The following is a 5,651-nucleotide window of genomic DNA, read 5'->3' as shown; positions in this document are numbered from 1 at the left end:
GATGTTTATGATGAAACTCTTAGCTGAGAACTGTTTGTCTATGTTCTATCAGGGCATTTTAAGCCAAATGTCTGTGAAGAGAAGATAAATGTTGTGCTTGAAAGAATAAATTCATGTGGAAGTATCATGATTTTTCTTTTTTTCAACAAATTAGCCTACACACACACATACACACACACACACACACACACACACACCATCATCATCATCATCATCCATTTTCCATGCTGGTATGGGTTGGTCAGTTTGATAAGAGGTGGCAAGCCAGAGCACTGTGCCAAACTCTGTTGTCTGTTTTGGCTTGGATTGTACGGATGGATGCCCTTCCTAATGCTAACCACTTTACTGGGTGCTTTTTATGTGGCACCAGCATTGGTGGGGTCACCAAGTAACTTTCAAGACAGTCCCCTCAACTTGGGGAGTGGTATTGAGGGAAGTGGCTTTGTGCCAGTTGATGAGAAGTTAAAAGAATAATTGAGGGATAGAGAGGTATCTTGTTGTAGAAGAGAGATGAAGAAAGGGGAGAGAAAACTAGAGATGGAGAGTGAAGGGGATGGTTGTGGATAATGTATCCTCAATGTAGAGTGGGGTGGGTGAAGTGTTAGAGAGGATTGGATTAGGTGAGTGGATGGAGGGGAAAGTTTCATTAGAATGAGAGATGTTCAGATGGGATACAGGTGACTGTAGAAATTGATGGTGAGAGGTACAGGAATGTGTGTAGTGCCGCTGGACTGGCTCCTGTGCAGGTGGCACGTAAAAAACACCATTTTGAGCATGGCCGTTGCCAGTACCACCTGACTGGCCCTCATGCTGGTGGCACGTAAAAGCACGCACTACACTCTCGGATTGGTTGGCGTTAGGAAGGGCATCCAGCTGTAGAAACTCTGCCAAATCAGATTGGAGCCTGGTGTTGCCATCCGGTTTCACCAGTCCTCAGTCAAATCGTCCAACCCATGCTAGCATGGAAAGCGGACGTTAAACGATGATGATGATGATGATGTAGTATATAATTTTCCTTTCCAAGTCATATAAACTGATAAGGGCTGGTTTCTGGTTTCAATGGCGTATAATTTCCCCACCTGGATAGGATGCTGGTCTGTCACAGGATTACTCATTTGTACCAGCTCAGTGGATTGGAACAATGTGAAATGAAGTGTTTTGCTCAAGAACACAAAGCATCACCTGGTCCAGGAATTGAAATCACAATCTTACGATCATGAATCCATCACCTTAACCACTGAGCCACATGACTCCACTGTATGTATATTTATATATACTAGAATATTCTAGTTCATATGAAGCCTTATGAAATGATAAAGTAATAATTATCAAGAAAGTTGCTGCAATGTGAATTGAGAATAAAGGAATGAAAACAAGCCCAATGGTTTGCACTCTCACTTTTGCATTCTGTAATTTCAGGAAAAGAATTCTTTATGCAGAAAACAAAACTAGAAGCTAGGACCATTCTGCATCGATCAATTGGATGAAAATTAGTCAATGAACATAACTTAGCTCCTGAGTATTTCTAATTAACAGAATTACTTTATTAACAAAGATAGTTTCTTTAAGCCTTAAGTTTTTAATATTTTGGGCTGTACCTTGGATAATAACCAGGAAACCGTAGCCATTGTTGTCATCATCATTAAAAATGTATTTGTATAAAAATGTTTGAAATGCTATTTAGTGTGGACATGTTGTTAGCAAATGACTGGTGTCGTCATGTCCACCACTTATAATACGCACTGCTACTTGAAGTATGCCTGTGAATGTGTATGTGCCTTACTTTCATACATAATTTCATCGATATTTCTTAGAGATTTCACTGAAAGTTTAAGCTTGTCTTGCTTCTGGGGTTTCTCTACCACACTTATTTGATGTGATTAACCAATTGTACAAGAATCGTGCCACACATGATAAAAAGTGTCTCACATCTGAATTCCTTTGGATTCATGTTGTTACAACTCTACTGAGTTCTTTCTACAACTTCAACAACTTCACTGAATTTGCTTCCACTTGATACATTTATCAGAAAGGTGTTTGTCTTTACTAATAGAACTGAGTGTGGGTGTGCTTAATGTTGTGATTCATTAGTGCAAATGAGGACTGTTTGAGTGTGCTTAGTAGAAGATAATGAGTGTGTGTGTGTGTGTGTGTGTGTGTGTGTGTGTGTGTGTGTGTGTGTGTGTGTGTGTGAATAGCAAAGATTTCACATGGATATATATGATTACCTGGGCTGTGGTAAATAGGAAGCTGCTTCAAGGAGAATTTAGAGATGAGTGGAAAGATTGAAAGGAAAAGAAGCAGAGAAAGGAGAAGGATGATGTGGATGTTCAAGTCTGAGGAATTGGTTGGAAGAAGAGAGGCATTGAACATCAGGAAGTGGAACTGTTACGGAAAACAAGGAACAGAGGATTGTGATAGGACATGATCACCTTTGTCCTACATTCTGGGCACCTAAAGAAAGAAATGTATATACATTTGAGTGTCAATGAGTTTAAGCACTATGTTTTTGTTTTGTGTGTGTGTGTGTGCTTGTATTTGTAGGCCAGAGTGTTTGTATGTGTGCTGGTAAGAGTTGAATAATTATGTATACATGTGTGTATATAACTCTGTGTCTGTATGCAGTGCTCAGAAATGCCCTATACTTAGCAGTGATAAAACACATGCATACATTGCTAGAGAAGAATTCATGCCTAGATCTTTCTCTCCAATATAGCCCCTACATCAAAGGGATGTGAAAACATTCATTTTTCTCACTGTGCCATCCACTGACTTTAACCATCAGGTCATCCTTCTCTTCATGCTTCACCAGACACATCTCAAAATGTGTATGTTTTCCTGAACTGCAACTTGCCCGTTGGCCTATATACAGAATCGTTTTCTCAGTCTTGCAAACGCAAGCACAGCTAACTAGAGTTGCTTAATATTTTTGTTGTATGTGTTAAAACTACAATGGCAGTAGATCAGTTTGGAATTGGATTCTTATCACCACCATCAAAATGCTGCATATTGTCGTAACTGAATACTACTACTACTACTACTACTACTACTACTACTACTACAAGACTAGAGCATTATTTAATGGCATATTTTACACTATTAGCTTCTGTAATCCTCAATTTTGTATTTAGATTCTATGAAAGTTGAGTTGGCATTTCTGGTGCCAATTAAATAGCATTAATATACAGGGGTTTAATATACAGGGGTTTAGTGAACTGGCTCAGTGTACAAAAGCTCTCACATAAACACCTGTACTCATAACTATGTCACACTAAACTTTGCAAATGGCTTTTCTGAGAGGTAAGAAATACACGTGTGTGTGCATGCACGTCATTTGCACATTCCTACCACTAGAATAAATACTAAAACGGTAAAAAGCTACAGTTTGATTATTTCCTTTTTTTTTTTTTTTATCTATATTCAATTGTTGCTTGGTATGGTGGTGGTAGTGGTGCTAGTAGTGGTGGTGAATGAAAGTGTATTTCTTGGGCTGTGTGAAGAAGTAACTAACAATACTCACAAACAATTAACAGAAGCTTTATTTACTGCACATAGAGTTTTAACTCTATTGTTCTTTTACAAATATTAATAGTAATAATTTAAAGGAGCACTCTGTCGGTTACGGCGACGAGGGTTCCAGTTGATCTTATCAACGGAACAGCTTGCTCATGAAATTAACATGCAAGTTGTGAAAGAATACAGCAGGGTTCGCCAGCACCCTCTGCTGGAGCCATTGGAGCTTTAGGTGTTTTCGCTCAATAAACACTCACAATGCCCAGTCTGGGAATTGAAACCATGATCCTCTGACTGCGAGTCTGCTGCCCTAACCACCGGGCAATTACACCTCCACCAAAAGGAGCACTCCATTGGTTATGATGACAAGGGTCCCAGCTGATGTGATCAATGGAATAGCTTGCTTGAGAAATTAACGTGCAAGTGGGCGAGCACTCCACAGACAAGTGTACCCCTAACGTAGTTCTCAGAGAGATTCAGTGTGACACAGAGCGTGACAAGGCTGGCCCTTTGAAATACAGGTACAACTCATTTTTGCCAGCTGAGTGGACTGAAACAACATGAAAATAAAGTGTCTTGCTCAAGGACACAATGCGTCGCCACTTGCATTTGCTCACATTTTCTGAACTAGAAGTTGTCCAAGATGCCACCTAAGTTCTCAGGAGTAACCAAAACATGGAACTCCCAAGATATACTTGCTTCCTTCTCTTGGAGATAGGACTTGAGTGCTACCACCTCTCTACAACCCTCTGCAACTGCCACCACCCTGCCCTGCTCCCTGTGGGGTCGCATGCTGATGACTTGTATTTTGGTCAATCATCTTCCCAAGTAAAGTGGGATCATGAGAGAATTTCAGAATATGGCAACAGCCACAGCTCTGCCCTTTGCCTCACTGTTGCAGATGACAACAACTGCCCCGTGTTGTTTACCTTTTGTGACATAACCTGCAGTGGACCATTCATCCTGCAGGCATTTTCCCACTTGAACTACACTGGGATACAGTAGGGTTTTTTTTCCCTTTCTCTTTATGCATTTATACACAATAGTTTTTACCTGGGTGTTGTGTTCATTAGTAAGGGGAAATTTAATAGATCCCAGACTCATCACATTTATTTATTTTCTTTTTGTATGTAATAATTACATAGAGGGAGAAACATACTGTTTGGTATTTATGACAAAATTAAAATGGTATAGCAATCTGGGGCTGGCCCAACACAACTGGAAAATAATTGCACTATATTCATGGCAATTTAAATTCCTGTTTACTATCTGCCATCTACTGTGATGAGAATGCAGATGATGTGCAGCTGCTTCAAGATTTTGTGATTACCACCAAAAACTGCCTTTATATAGGACACAATTGGAAAATTCTAACCACATGGTTCTGGGTTCAGTCCCACTGCGTCCTACCTTGGGCAAGTGTCTTCTACTATAGCCTCAGGCCAACCAAAGGCCTTGTGAGTGGATTTGGTAGACGGAAACTGAAAGAAACCCATCGTGTATATATATATATATATATATATATATATATATATATATATATATATATATATATATATATATATATATATATATATATGTATATGTGTGTATATGTTTGTGTGTCTGTGTTTGTCCCCCCAACATTGCTTGACCACTGATGCTGATGTGTTTACATCCCCGTAACTTAGCGGTTCAGCAAAAGGACCAATAGAATAAGTACTAGGCTTCCAAAGAATAAGTCCTGGGGTCGATTTGCTTGGCTAAAGGCGGTGCTCCAGCATGGCTACAGTCAATTGACTGAAACCAGTAAAAGCGTATAAGAGAGTAATCGAATCACATGGTGGCTTGACACTGATTGGTTGCTTAGTCGACCATCCATGTGAAACCACTGTGCTTTGATCATGGAAAAAAGGTTGTATGAGTTTGTCTATGAAATCTTGCTGATTGCTACCCCATCCAGGCATGGTTATCTGAAGTCACTCTCGCAAGTGTCCCTGCTCCCCTTACTGGTCCCATGCCACATCCCAGGCTCATCACATTTATTTTTCTTTTTTGTATGTACTCTTTCTTGCAGACAAGCGATTGTCATCTATTTATTGCTGGTTACAAAATGCTAACAAAGTTTCCTTTTTTGTTTCATCACCCCCCCCCCCCCC

General features: G+C 39.9%; 1 protein-coding gene across 1 annotated transcript in view; it reads left to right on the top strand.

Moving 5' to 3' along the window:
- Positions 1-5,651, top strand: part of LOC106867829 (serine/threonine-protein kinase greatwall) — a 420,959-nt gene that overhangs the window by 166,134 nt on the left and 249,174 nt on the right. The window lies entirely within an intron of this gene.

This window comes from Octopus bimaculoides, chromosome 5 (assembly GCF_001194135.2).
Source record: "Octopus bimaculoides isolate UCB-OBI-ISO-001 chromosome 5, ASM119413v2, whole genome shotgun sequence".
Classification (NCBI taxonomy): domain Eukaryota; kingdom Metazoa; phylum Mollusca; class Cephalopoda; order Octopoda; family Octopodidae; genus Octopus; species Octopus bimaculoides.
Note: the sequence above shows the minus strand (reverse complement) of the source record. Positions and strands in the feature narration are given on the sequence as shown.